Source organism: Tursiops truncatus, chromosome 5 (genome assembly GCF_011762595.2).
Source record: "Tursiops truncatus isolate mTurTru1 chromosome 5, mTurTru1.mat.Y, whole genome shotgun sequence".
Lineage (NCBI taxonomy): Eukaryota > Metazoa > Chordata > Mammalia > Artiodactyla > Delphinidae > Tursiops > Tursiops truncatus.
This window is the reverse complement of record NC_047038.1, coordinates 121,536,867-121,553,311: the sequence shown is the minus strand read 5'-3', so window position 1 is coordinate 121,553,311 and position 16,445 is coordinate 121,536,867.

Here is a 16,445-nt window from a genome sequence, read left to right as displayed (position 1 = left end):
CATCCACTAGAGTAGCTGAAAAGCAGCCCATTCCTTTGGGTCAATGGCAGCTCTGAAGACTGCTGCACCCCACAGAGCTTCAGGAAAGGAAAGAATGATCAGCCATGCAACTGTTTTGCTAAAATAAATGTTCTAGACCATCTTTCAAATGAAATTACTTAATAGAGGCATGGATTTTAAAAGTACATACACAGTTTTGATGGCAGAAAGCGAAAATTTTTTCACTCGTACTTTATTTTTACTTAGAAATGAAACAAAGTTTCATAATTGTGAAGATTTTAGGCTTAGTAAGTAGTGAAATAAATGTAGAACTCTCTTCTTATATAATAAATATAGCCATGTTAGATATGGCAGATATTTTCTATATTTCAGGCAGGAGCATATCTAATATATTGATTTACTATAGGCTATAGATTTGTAAAAATAAAATCAGTATTTTAAAACAGAGCATTTTGACAAATCATCTTTAACATTATATTCTTATACCCTAAAAAGTATAAGTTACAATTTTATAGTAATTCTTCTATACAGCATTTCAGGAGAAATTATATCCAAGTAGAATTATGTCTAAGAAGCTTTCCTCAGGTTAATTATTGTGATTTTGCAGGTCAACTGTTTAACAATTCTTAAGGTAATCCAGCAGAAAGACTATGCACACACACATACATAAACACACACCATTCAAGACACCAGCAAAATCCTTTTCCTGTGTATATGCTGAAATTCATTTCATTTAGACCATGTGAACTACTTAACTCACTAACCTCTACAGTTCTCAGGTAAATGTTCAATTGGAAATTTAATTTAAAAGCCTTTTAAAAATACAGATAGAAAATAAGGAACAAATTGACGTACTCAACTCTAAATCACACTCTCCTTATGTCAAGAAGTGTTGACAACAGATGTAGAGAACAAACGTATGGACACCAAGGGGGGGAAGTGGGGGCAGCTGGGGTGGTGGTGGTGGGATGAATTGGGAGATTGGGATTGACATATATACACCAATATGTATAAAATAGATAACTAATAAGAACCTGCTGTGTAAAATTCAAAAAATAAAAATAAATTAAAGGGATGTGATATTAAAAACAAACAAACAAGAAGTGTTGACAATACCATCTACAAGGTCATCGTCAAGCTTGGAAAATCATTAGCAAATAAAATATGACTTAATTGAAGCAAACTCAGCATGGAGGTGCATTATTTTAAGTGAATGATGTAATATAACTTGAAGAATTGCTAACTGCTACTTTCACTGGCAGTGAAATCAATGAAGAAGGGGCTATGCAACATTCTTCTCATGTCTTTTCCATAATTAAGTGTGGAAATAGAATTTGTGAAGAATTAAAAGTCCCAAAGCGTGGCAGTTCAAAACACTGATGGACTGCATTCCACTGTGGCAGCACACAGGTAGTTCCCAGCATGTTATCATTAGCAAATACGTCAGTGTCATAATTCCAACCACAAACTTTGCTTGTGAAATCCACCTCTGAAAAGCAGACTTCTAATGGTTACCTGAGCTCTTCTTTTGAAAAAGAGAGAGAAGCTAAATTTTCTAATTCAAAATGTTATACAAAATAATGTATATAGAGGATTTCTCTTTACAGATTAAATACAGCTAAAAATTACCATTTGTTGGCTAGAGTCTTATACAACTTGTAATTTCAGAGTTGCTTCTATATTTAAGCTACATAAGATACCTTCAGTAGATGTTATTTCAACAGTTCAGGGAATAATCACAATAATTACCTATCTGTTGGATTATTTTCTCAATTTTCTATTAATGTTCACATCTGGAAACTGAGCCCACATATAGTATTATCTCAAAAAGCAGCTAAAGAGATACAAAGAATTACCAGAAATTTGGATAATACTTGAATTAACATTATTACAGTATCAATTTCATAATAGTCTGTGAGGCACCTGTGTTTTTATTTTCCCCTGCAGGAAAAAACAAGAAAATTAAGCCTTCAGCTACTGACCATTGCTACCCTACCTCTAGTTTTTCTCTCAAATTCAAGATGGAGATTTCAGAAAATATCACAATTCAAATTAAGCTTTGTTGAATCTTCTTGAATATTAACCACTATGTCTTTAATTTATATGTAAAACTATGTTTTTACAAACATGTTTGCTTAAATTTGATCTAGATTTTTATTCTAATAAATACAAGTTGGATCGAATCAGTAATTACTAAAATAGGTCATCAAATTGGACCTATTAAAATTGTAGAATTTTCTTATTGTTATTTCTCTCTTCTATGAATAATGTAGCCAGAAAGAAATCAAATTTCTATGTTAGAGTAATGTTTATTCATACATGAAAAAAGTTTTGCACATCTAGCTTGGAGGCATTATTCTGGCCTTTTAAAGGATGATACATTATTCTGAAACAAAGAAATAGCATATACAAAAAATATAATTTTAAAGCAAGAATAACATTTTGGGATTTAAGTTAAGAATAACAGAGAACTGTTTAAGCTGAGACCAAGGATCAATGACTACTGTGAAAAAGAAATACTAGTTCCAATATATTAAACCAAAGTTTTTCCCAGGATATTTTAGATCAGAAAACTTAGCACAAAGAGCTTAAGTCACTTGGCCAAAGACAAATAACTATTAAGTAGTGAAGCCAAGAAATAAACACAAGCAGTCCAGTTCCATTACACTATCTTTCATAATTGTCCTTTACCTTGGACAGAATATACTGATATTAGACCACAGGACTTCCATTAATTTCAATGTAATTTTTACAGAGTTATCTCCATTGTTCTTCTGAGCATATCTTACTCAAATACCTAAGATACTGGCACTGTCTGTGGATGAAAACTAATTATTTTTATATTATTAACAGGATGATAGGATAGTCAAGGCCTGGAAAACCAGGCATGGCATTGACAGGGAGAGCAAAATACTCCTGGGATAAAAGACCCTATAGCCAGAAAGAAATGGGAATTCTAAGGGTGTGAACAGGAGACATATCTATAACTTACAATATCTTTACTCTCCATTTTATCAGAGGTAGTTTGGTTATTCATAAATTTTATAGTAAGGAGCAGTCTATCAGGTCTTCAAATACCTGTATTTGAAGATAAAATGTATTATCTCTAGTGTGTTCTAAAATCAATAGAAATTTAAAAAGAGGAGTTACAAACTAAAAGTAAAATACCAGCCTGTCTATTTACCTTTACCTTTGTACTTTAATTCTTTAAACAGAATGTGAGTGATTGTCTAATGAACTTTCATTTCATCTTAAGGAAATCTACTATTTCTTTTAGAGGGTGTACTACAGACAAAATCTATCAGTTTCTGTTTATCTGGGAATGTCTTAATTTTGTCTTCATTTTCAAAGAATAGTTTTGCTGGTTATAGAATTCTCAATTAGCAATCTTTTTTATTTCAGTACTTTGAATATATCACTTCACTGCCTTCCAGCCTCCATGGTTTCTGATAAGTCAGCTGTTAATCGTCTTGGGGATTTCTTGTCACTCTTCTTGCTGCTTTCAAGATTTCTCAATGTCTTTGGCTTCAACAGTTTGATTGTGATATATCTAGGTGTGCGTCTCTCTGAATTTATCCTATTTACAATTCAATGAGCTTCTTGTATGTGTAGATTGTTTTTCATCAAATTTGGGATGTTTTCAAGTTATTATTTCTTCAACTATTCTCTCTGCCCCCTTTTTCTTCTCTCCTTCTTTGACCCTTATTATGCATACGTTGGTATGCTTGATGGTGTCCCCCAAGTCTCGGATGTTATGTTTATTTTTCTTCATACTTTTCTCTTCCTGTTCATCAGGTTGCATATCAATTGACTCGTCTTCAAGTTTGCTAATTCTTTCTTTTGCCAGTTCAAATCCACTAGTGAATCCCTCTAGAGAATTTTTCATTTCCATGATTGTACTTCTCAACTCCAGAATTTCTATGTGGCTGTTTTTTTATAATTTCTATCTTTATTGATACTGTCTGTTTGGTGAGACATTGTTTTTATATTTCCCTTTAATTATTTAGACATACCTTCCTTTATTTACTTGAATATATTTAAAATAGTTGATCTAAAGACTTTGTCTAATAAGTCCAACATCCTGGCTTCCTCAAGAACAGTTTCTAATGATTGCTTCTTTTCCTATGTATGGGCCGTATTTCTGTTGTTGTTGTTGTTTTTGCATGTCTCATAATTTTTTGTTGAAAACCAGACATCTTAGATAATATAATGTGGCAACTCTGAAAATCAGAATCTCCCTCCTGACCCAAAGGTTTATTGTGGGGTTTTTTGTTTAGTGATTTCTGGACTAATTCTCTAAATTCTATATTCTCTGTCATGTGTGTCCACTTAAGTCTCGGTCTGGCTACCCGACTGGTCAGGTAACCGTTGGACAGAGGTTTTCTTAATGCTTTGAACGAGTAGGTCTCCAACCTTTGCAGAGGTGCACTGTGCATGTGTTGAGACACACCTTCAACACTCAAGTAGGCAGTTTACAAGTCTGTCTTAGCTTTCACTTCCCTAAGGTCACATAGAGGTAAGAGCTTTGTACCTTCTCAAGTCTGGTTTTTGAAGTGATGGGTTAGCAATTCTGAAACTACATTCAGTGTTTTACAAGATTAAGCAAGTAAGTAAATATACTGAGTATAGTGGGAACCAGGTTTCTCACTGTGGGAGAAGGGAGATCAAACACAGAAAAGGAAATACAAGAATAAACATGTGGCACTGAACTGGAATTAGAGATATCAATATAAGCTCAAAGTTTTTAATAGACAGATAAGAAAAAGTATAGATTTCTAACTTTGTCCATTGAGATGGCCTAGAAGGAATGATACCCCAAATGTACCTAGTGTACTGATCTTGTTTTGAAATATCATTCTCCACTAAATGAAAGTAGAGCTCCTTGAGGAAATGACTGATTCCAATGATTGTGGCAACGGAAAAAATAAGATGAACCTGCAACATTTTACTGTGCCATAAAATAAAGAAATGCTCAAAGAATGATGGAGATATGTCAAAAAGACACAACAAGCAGACTGAAAGGGCTCCCAAGGGTCAAATATTAGATCATTTTAACCTCAAAATAAATAGTGAGAGTAGTGAATTACAACCTTTTCAGTAAAACAGTAATTCATGAACCCATACTGATATAAATACATAAATGGAAAAGAATATAAAGCTGTTCTTTATAGTAAGTAAAGTGCCAACAAAAAATATGTTAAAGAAAATATGACATTAGAAAACCACCATTTGATAAACATCACAGTAAAATTGATTCAGGCATCATCAATGGATGTTAAACTAATAGGTGAGAGTTTGATAAGGAATAGGATATCTACTCATTCTTAAAGTAACCTCTCCAAAATATTTATAAATTTTTGAAACTAGTAACTTTACAGTAGATAAAACCAAAAGACACCCCCTCAAGTTAACATCACTAACTACGGGATAAGTAAACATCCTGCGCCTTTTTATGTGATACACTGAGTAGGATGCTTCACTTATGTAGCATTCCTGCTAAAATATATAAACTCATCCTAATCATGATAAAATATACACGAATCCAAAACTGAGACATATTCTACAAAATAAACAGCCTGTACTCTTCAAAAAGTCAAGGTTACAAAAGACAAAGCAAGACTGAAGAACTGTTCCCAATGACAGGACTCTAAAGAGACACGACAACTAAACGCAACTTGTAATACCAGATGGGACTCTTGACCAAAACTCATTTTCTAAAGACTATCATTGAGATAATTAGTAATATTTTTTAAATATCTACAGATCAGATAATAGGATTATATGAATGAAATTTTTCTGATTTTGATAATTACATTGTGGTTATAAAAGAGAATTCTTGTTCTTAGAAATTTTACATTAAAAGTATTTAGGAGTAAAGGGGCATCATGTCTTAAATGTACTCTGAAATTGCTTAATTAAAATAAGAATATAAATATAGAGGGTAAATGATAAAGCAAATGTGATAAACTGTTAACTGCAGGATCTAAGTGAAAGGTATGTGGGAATTATTTGTATTATTCTTGTAACTTTTCTATCAATCTGAAATTATTTCAAAATTTAAAATTATTTTTTTTAAAAAGAAACTCACTAATTGGAAAAAATGAATGGATTAGATCTAGTATATTGATATAGCTAAATCTAGAAAATATAACATTAAGTGAAATAGCAAGCAACCTGCATGCCAGATGATAACATTTACTTAAATGTTTTAAATCATACAACAATACATATTGTTATTTATATGTAGTTAAGATTTACTGTTTACTTTGGCAAAGGGAAAAGAATGGAGGGAGGGAAATTGGGTAGGGTAATAATTGTAATAATATATTTATTTTAAAATATAGCTAATTTGAGTGTAATAAAATTTTAATATGTGTTATATGAGATGGTGGGTACATGGTTATCTGTTTTTATGTTTGTTCAGGTCTATGTGCAATTATATTAATTATAATAAAAATATTTTAGGAATAAAAACAATTCAAAGTATCTAAGACTCCAAAATACCCCAGTATACCTATTGCCAAAAACCAAATGGTTTCATAAGGTGCTTAAGCCTAAGCTTAAACTATTAAACTATTTCCTCTTTTTCCTGGATACAGTTAGACTGTATTTCCCAGGCTCCTTGGCAGTTAAGTGTGTCCATGTGCCTGAAATTTAACTCCCAGGCCTAGCCTACAAAAAACCCCCACTACCAGTTCTCTGTCCTCTTTCCCCTTCTGCCAGCTGGATACAGAGGACACCAAGGCCTTTGGAGATGACAGTAACATGAATGGAATAAGCCTGTGTCCCTGAATCTCTACATGGAGGAACATCTCTTAGCAACAAGAAATGTCCATATGAATGAGGAAAAAAAGAATTTCTGTTGCATTAAGCCACTGAGATTCGGGGGTCTATCTGTTACTGCAGTTAGTATTACATTAACTAGAACATGCATAATCATAAACAGTCTTCCAACTGTCAGTGTGAAATGTATCATACTTACAAATTGAGGTTTATAGTATGCTGGACCTAGTGTACTGTCAATAGCAGGTGGAAAATATTTTGTGATACTGCCATCCTCATTAATACGATAACCGTATGACCGTCCACAAGAAGGAATCAAAGGAACATCAACACTTCTGGAAACTGTAAGTGCCCTTGACATTTTCTGTAAAAAGAAAAAAAAAATTATATTATTTACTCAAAGACAAGAAAAGGAATGAATAAACAAATATTAAAATTTACTAAAAGACAACTATTCAATATTGACTTTATGAGTTTTATAATATAAACCAAAAATGTTTGCCTGTAAAAGTAATTTAAAAGAGTGATTTCAAGTCTTACCTCATAATATAAACCAAGATTTAACCAAACTACTATTAAATAGTAACATAAACCATAACATAAACTACTGTTAAAGCCACTTTTAGAGATAAGGAATCTCTCACCTGGCTCAGTTATTTATCTTGCTTAGTATAGCAAGCATGAGTGATTCCAAAAACAGGCATTCATTCCTACAGTCACATCAGCAATCAGCAGTTCACAGTGCTTATGTGTGCTATGCTATCATAGTATCTGCCAGGTAAAAACAAACTTTATATTTTCTGTAACATTTTCTGGCTTCATTCCTTTCCAGCTCCTGACTTACCTTCATCTTACTGGTGCCCTGCATAAATATCCTAACTTTGCAGACCATGTAGCAAGGAAAATGTCTGATATGATGCTAAATGGAAATTTAAAATATAAAATTGAATTTATTACTATAGCTATGTAAGTTATGTAAAATTATATGTAAGTGTATAAAATCATATACATATATGATTTGATACTGAAAAGAACTATGCAAAAATCAACAGAATTATCAATGTTAGAGTCAGAAGTTTTAAGGTGCTTATCCTTTTTTCAAAATTTCCTTTAATGGAAAACATTTTATAATTTAAGTAAAAACAGAAAGGAGTAACATATATTAGAAATACCAGTATAGAATACATCAAATAAAATACTGGCATTTAAATAATTTAGTAATATGAAAAATTACTTATTAAGAATATATTTATAATAGATATATTTAAAATAGATAACCAACAAGGAAAAAATGAAGGGAAGCTCATATATTCATTAAAAAATAAAAATAAATAGAGTCTGCAACTTCTATCAAAAAAAAGAATATATTGATCCTCTGTAGGTTTTAAATAAATAAATAAATGCTAGAGTTGACTGCACACATGCCCAATATACAACTGTGTCATAAACATACTATCACCAGCAGAATTTCACTTTTTTTATCGTTAGAGACAACTATTAAGTAGTTTCAGTGATACTTATGAGACTGGTTACCAAATTAAAACAGGAAAGTATTGAATGGCCTCCCCTCCATTCACTACTTTCAAAACTTATTTGCATGATGTCAAGACTTTCCAAAATGTAGCCCCAACCTTAGTGAATGCTTCTTCAACATCCAGTTTGTGATATCCCTAATTCCCTCCAACAACTATCTACTTGGGGCTACTAGTAAAAATTTTTATTAAATGTTTATTAAAATAGCATTTCATCAACTGTTTTGTGCTGAATTCCATTCATTACTTCCCTGTTAAAGTTATAGATCCCAGGGAGCAGTGATTTATCTTCTAAGTATTATCAGTGCCTAGCATTGTCTGGTTCACATAGTTACTCAAAAAATGTCTGACAAACACTTTCATGAGTAAATGAACATTTACTTTGTCCACACACATGAAAGAGCTGATATTTAAGTATACTTATAAACCTTAACCTTATTGTCATTACACTGACATTATTCAACTGAGTACTTAGCCCTAAAATATATCCTCCTAAACAAACAAAGAACTGATTAAAATTTAATTAATATGAGCTATGTGAAGTTGTTATGGAAAGAGGAGCAGAAACTATGCTAAATAAACTATGACCAAAATCTGCTAGATTTTATTAATTATTTCAAAGGGGTAGGCTTTTGGTGTAAAGATTATTCTTTATATAACACCAATGTACCTTTCCAAACATATTACCTGCTAATCTCCTACACAAATTCTTCACTCCAGTCAAAATAATCTCATTGTCCTCCATAAGATCCCACTTCTCTATCTGCACTCATGTAGTCCTCCATGCCTAGAATGCATATTCCAATCCTATTCTTCAAAGCCAACCTCCTCTATAAATCCCCTACAAATTAGACTCTCTCATAACATTGAGTTGGCCGAAAAGTTCGTTCAGGTTTTTCCATAAGCTGTTACGAAATACATCTTCTTCCTTTAAATTCCTATGGCATTTAATCACATGATCATTCACTTAGCACCTGTCACATTTCATCTTGCATTAGTAATGATCTATATTATCTCTCTCATCTAAATTTTGAGTTTATTTATTTCAGGAGTCATGTTTCAAATTTCACGGTATTAATAACAGTACTTACACAGGAGTTTCCTCTATATAGAGAGGTAAACCACTCAGCCAGTTTTTTAAATCTCCCTTACTTTCTGTTCACCACAGACATTAGAAGAGATTATATTATAGATTTATCAAAAGCAGAAGTGAAGTCAAATATTAACATGGTTAAAAACTAAAGTTTATAAACATCAAATATTCATTTAATTATAAACTACAATATGGATACTAATAAACCTACTAATTTTTATGGTAAGTTTTTTAAATGTACTAATCACATAAAACAGTAAACCATTTCTACTTTATTTTAATTTAAAAAAAGGCCTTAGAAGCATAATTCAAAATAGCATGTACTGACTGAAGACGCTCTTAGCCTCTAGTATTTTTCTGTTCATAGCTAACGTTCCAGGATAAGACTAATCATAGCTTGCTGGCCCTGGACTATCTGAAATAAACTTCTTAAAACATTTCTCCCAGTTTTGTAGACTTTGGCCTCCTTTTATACTATACTAAATTGTAGAGAAAAAATGAAATAATTAAAAGAAACACTTTAAAATTAATACCTATTTGATAAATATTACATATTAATATGAATATTAAGTTTTAAAACTCAGCCTGAGAAAGTTAAGGCTCTTGACTGAAGACAACTGTCTAATGAGAGAGGGTAATAATAAAGGATGACAATTAGAGCTGTCAGTTTTAATGCTGAACTCAAACTAAAATTTACTGTACTTTGAACACTCTAAGAGAATGCAACACTCAGTTTTAAAACAGGAATCAAACACAAAGGAATCTCCAAAGCTGTGAAGCAAGAATAAAGAGTGTATGCTTATGTTTACAGGCCCCTGGAGAATTTATACCTCAGAAATGAGCTAAAAATGCTCGTATTGGAGGGGAAAAGCAAACCTTCCAAGCTTGTTTAGGATTAATTATTTTCATGAATAACATTTTGGTCATTTCCAGAGATGTTTACACAGTTTTATTGGCAACAGCTTGGTTTTATGCTCAGATTAGTTTTAAACATTGTTTATTGCAGAGAAGAGTCCTGGGAGGAATTGTCCATGGCTCTCCATGTCACATATCTGGATTCTCTAGAATCTGAAATTTATCAACTGGCTAATAGCCAGTTAATTCAAGTAAAATTCCATCATACTAGTTTCACTAAACAGTCACAGTTCAATCACTGCAAAGATGATTCATATTAACATTGGGTTGGCCAAAAAGTTCATTCGGGATTTTGTACGCTGTTATGGAAAAACCCAAACTTTTTGGCCAACCCAACAGTTGTTGGCATTTGATTGATCAGATAAGGTTTTTCTGTTATTGATTTACCAACAGGCCTTTTCACATGATGTGTACATGTCAGTTGTTCACATTCACTATTAACTGAGCCTATCTTTAGTTTGCATCTTATTCAGCTTTATTCAGCTTTTAAGAAATACACAAAAGAGGTCGTCTTCTTTAAAACATGAGTCAAATTAGATAGTCAATTAGCTACTTGATTACTGTTTTAATAAGATCACAATTCTTATGTTTAAAGAGTTTGGATCTATAATAGTAGACTTTAATGATTTTGTAAAAAAAATTAACAAGTTAGATTAAATAATAAAATCATGTGAAAAGAAAAGATCTCCTCAAATTTTCATTCTTTGCAAGCTATTACCGTAGTCTCTACGATCTGACATTTCAAACTGCAATTTGAATTTATATTGAATACTTCAACAGAGGATAGTAAAATCAATTTGATTTTTTTAACTGTGTACAAATTAACCAGGATTTTTTTCAGATTATTCATAATTACCAATTCTACTATTTTACAAATGGTTACAAAAGGAACTTTCATATGTCAGATAAATGACCCAAAATTATATTACTAAGTAATTATACATTTTATATAAAAACCTGTGAGACAATGGTCTTAGTACTTCTTGAGAACAGTGCTTTGTCTCTATGCAATGGCTATTTGATGAATTTTTATATTGTCAGCAATCTCTCAGCTCTACAGGAAGCAGGTCATATGAAGTGTGAGGCCATGCACTGTATCACCTATGATAGACTATCATTCAGCTCTAATGAGATGTATCTCTCCAATCAAAAATCAAACCTAATCTGGACATCTATTCCTAGGCCTAGCTAGTGAGAAATAAGAAATAAACTATTTATCTGGACCCAGGGAAGACATCCCCACATCTAGAACCATTCTCATGTAACAAGGAACAAAACGGTATCTGCCATGCAGAAACAGGTCTGAAACTAGAAGACAACCAGAAAACATAAGTGACATTTATACTGAACTTCTGGAGTGGGAATCATCCTAGGAAACAGGATATGAACAAAACAAATTACGTGACTTAATAAGTTAATTATCAAAGGATCAGAAGCTTGTACTTTGTAAATTTGATTCTTCTTCTTTTATTTTCTTAATTTCCTTTATGTTCTTTTCTACTAAGCAAATTTCCTTTATTCTCCTTTCTATTTTTCTTTTCCTTTTGAAAAAAATCAACATGCTTCAGATATGCTAAAGGAACAAAGGAAATTGTTTTGCCTATAACTGGGCAAGAGCTATAAAAGCAAAACTTATATCCCCAACCCCAACTTGTGAATAATGGCCACAACCATAGCCAAAGTGAAATAACCATAAGAGGAAGAGAGAAATAGAGGAGACCAAATAGGGGGAAAGAATTTCAACTCCCAAATATTCTGCTTTTATAAAAGCTTCAAGTATTCTGTATTTAGCAGTGGAGGTGGGCCCTCACAAATACAACCCACATTTTTGGTTTTTTAAACTTTCATGTGAAGTCTCCAAATAATATTTACTAACTAACTTCTGATAGAAAGCAACATGTCAACCTATGCTTCCAAAAGAAAAGTATAAAGATAAGTTGTTAAATACATGCATTAATTTCCAGTAAGATTATCCCTTTAATTATTATCTAATATATTAATTATTTACAGAATATGTAACCTATGTCACATTACAAATATGTTTCCTAATTCAGCTATTTAAAATGAAATGCCCTGGGCTTCCCTGGTGGCGCAGTGGTTGAGAGTCCGCCTGCCAATGCAGGGGACATGGGTTCGTGCCCCGGTCCGGGAAGATCCCACATGCCGCAGAGTGACTGAGCCCGTGAGCCACGGCCGCTGAGCCTGCGCGTCCAGAGCCTGTGCTCCGCGACGGGAGAGGCCACAACAGTGAGAGGCCCGCGTACCGCAAAAATAAATAAATAAAATAAAATGAAATGCCCTTTATTTTTCAAATAGTATGATAAAATCACACTTCTTGAACTTCTAGAAGTTCTGCAAGAATTTAGCCTAAAACTACAAAAAAATCAACAGCAACTATGTAAATAAGTAATAAGTCATTTTTTTAAACAAAGGAAATCAATCATCTCCTGGCACTTGTTTATAATTTTAAGAAGAAAAGTAGAGAATACCAGAACTCTTTTTCTTAGATCATCTATTATACAAAAAAGCACACTTCCTAATTTCTTATTCTTGAAATCCAAGAAATGTACCCAATTTGGAATAAAATAAAATTTTATCTAAATTGCACTTTATATTATTTTACAGGAACTGACTAAAATCAGTATTAATATAAAATAACACTCCAGGGCTTCCCTGGTGGCGCAGTGGTTGAGAATCTGCCTGCCAATGCAGGGGACACAGGTTCGAGCCCCGGTCTGGGAAGATCCCACATGCCGCGAAGCAACTAGGCCCGTGAGCCACAATTACTGAGCCTGCGCGTCTGGAGCCTGCGCCCTGCAACAAGAGAGGCCGCGACAGTGAGAGGCCCGCGCACCGCGATGAGTGGCCCCCGCTTGCCACAACTAGAGAAAGCCCTCGCACAGAAACGAAGACGCAACGCAGCCAAAAATAAATAAATAAATAAATTTTAAAATAAAATAAAATAACACTCCAACATCTTGATACGTGTCACATTTAACAAATTTGAAATCTACCTATTATGTTTTTTTATTACATTTCCCTCTTGGCATACCGGAGTTACAGATCAGGCTTAATGAGGGAAATACTGGTAGAACTAGCGAGCCCATATACCCATAATATGCTGGTCTGGTCTGGGAACCATGGAGTGTAGGCAGGAGTGACACTTCTAACGATTAAGTCTAATGTCCCCACTATTTACTGTTTTGCTTTTTGTGCTTTAGGCTCTACTTTTCTGAAAGTTTTAAGATGCCATGGAGAAGCAAGACATGTTTCCCTGAATTGGAAGTTGAACCACCAACTGGCCATTCCAGGTTCTTTATGCTACCAAGCAGAAAACGAAATAAGGTTTGTGTACTAGCTGGGGTGATTAACCCTGACCCGGACAGAAAAACAGGACTAATGAGAGCCAAGAGGAGTGTGGTGGGATGGAACATAGGGAACACCCTGCAGAGCCTACTAAGTAAGCCAGTGAAAATTCTAAGAGCAAGTTTATTTAAAGGTTAAAAAGCAAGCCTAAGAACCAAGAGCTGAGACGCCTTAGATCTGAAGAGTCTGGTGATCCCACTAAGCTTAGAACTCTACTGGATAAAGTTCTTGTTGAAGACATGGGGAACATGGAATGAGTAACGGAAAAATCTTAAGCTACCTGTAGCCTCGTGATCAGTTACAGAAACAGAACAGGTCCCCACCTGTATTTCCTTGCTTCATACAACACCTTCATTTTCCCTCTATTTTTTTCCCCTTTCTATTATAAAATGGCAACACTAATAATGGTTAAAATTTATTGAGTGCCAACCATAATAAGGCACTATTCTAAATGCTTATTAATATATTTAATCCTTAGAAAAAGCCTACCAAGTTATTACCCCTACTTAATAGATGAGGAAACTAAGACCCAAAGAGATTAAGTGGTTAAGATTAAAACTCACAGCTAGTAAGCAGCAGAGATGGATTTTGAATCTAGGTAGTCTAGTGCTAGCTCCAGTCTAGCTCCACAATCCTAACCAGTTCTTTATAATAGCTCATGTTATATTTACCATCGAATCTATAAGTTGCAGAATAATGAAACAGGAATATTCAAGAACAAGAAATAGCCTAAATCTAGAGATCCAGGATTCATTTAGCAGTGACACTGTAATACCAGCTTTGAATGCAGTAGCTAGATACCAATTTGGCTCCTTCTGGGAAGGAAAATTATACATAAAATAATTGCACTTTTAAAATTATATATATGGGAAGAAGTTTGTGTATGTTGTGTGCATGAGAGAGAACTAGGCAGTCAAGGGGTGAAAAATAACGGAAATCTATTGTTTTTATCTGTCCAGCATCCCTTCTATTATCTGCTCATAACAGCATATTTGCCACCCTTGGGACAATCAAACCTCCCCTATATTTTGTGATTTTTAAAGGAGCTTCTAAACACAGGAACCCCTGGCCCAGGAATCATAGGTGTGGGTCCATAATAAAACTGGACCAATCAGATTTTCCCTACTGGGGATTTTAATCGTGAGTGTTGTCACACATAAAAAGTGGAAGAAGTTATAGAATTAAGTTATCTAATGGCAGTTTCCCATTGAATGATGCAGAAGTTCTTACTACCGAAATACCTGGGACTATCTTAGTCCTTTCTTTAAGTCCTGACTGCTCAATTCTTCCTTCAAGTCTATGAGCCACCCAAGTACCTTACCTATAAATCTATGATAAACCTAGTATCTGTTTTAAAAATCCATTTTATTGCTTGCAACCAAAAACCCCTACCTGGTAGAATCATTGCCATTAATAACTGAGAAAATCTAATGTAAAAATTAAGGCATCAATGACTTGATCTGGGTCTCCAACAGGGGAGATAAAGGTGTGCTAGGGTCAAGTAGGAGTCATTATGAATGAGTACAAAATTTACGTGAAAAGGGAAAACTCGATATTAACGGTTATAAAGACTGGAGTTACAACCACTGTTTCTGAAGAGTGAAGATATTCTGGTCACAGACTCTTGAGAAATAGAAGACAATGGCAATAGCTATAGCTTTAGAATATGGCACACAAACCAATTCCTTCACTCTGTTGCCATCCTTATTCTACATATTTTGACCATCTGCACAACTTTCATGGGCCTTAATCAATTCAGTAGTCCTATTCTCCCATTCAGGAACCTCAAGGTCTATGAGGCATGTAACAATGTTTTATGTCTTATAGAATATGTGGATTAATGACAAACACCCAACCAGACAACCGACAGTGAACACATTTGTTTTTCTCTTATTCTAATTGCAAAATATAGATTGAAAGGTAAAAGAAGATATGAAGGGAAAATAAAATATGACAAATGACATGTTAGTCTATTAGAGGACATGTTAGTCTATTAGAGGAAGAAAGCATGATTTTTATTAACTCAGACAATTACAATAACTATTATAAATTTACCTGCACCTCTGAAACATTATAGTGACCTGAACAGCTTTCTCAGTGTTAGAGGCAACAGTAAAAGTACTTTCTCTGGCAGCCAAAGAAAGGAATGGTGCATAGCCACCTATGAAAGTAAAATCATATCACCGGCAGATAAGATAGGATTCTGATAATTTCAGAGAAAAAGCACTCAAAATGTATAAAATCATTTGGTAACCTCAACTGCTGAGACTGTATTATTAGAACTAATGTCTAGCCACAGAAGTTTTTGCATTTCAAAAATTTTATGTAAGAGCATAATTTGTATTAATATACATTAAATATAAGAACCTACAAAACTGGACTTACTAACACCAGAAAAAATATCTAAAGAAAATAAAACAAGTCTTTTTTCTTCTAAGCATATTTGGTTGAGATGAAAATTGAAGTTCTATTTAACTGATGAAATATTTTCATCCTCAGAAGATCATAGTTTTATATATTGGAAAAACATATTAATTATAGAGAATAGCATATATGAATTTATAGGCAGAGCCTAGATAGAAATAATTTAGAGTGAGCTTACGGCAAGTAATTAATATGTTTCCTCGCTTTGGTACATAGTTGGCACTCGGTAAATATTTCTTGATTGCCTGACCCCAAACAAAGGTTTATAAATCCAAGATACAAGCAGAGACATACTCAGTAAGAAAACTTAGTAGACAGATTTAGTCTGCTGA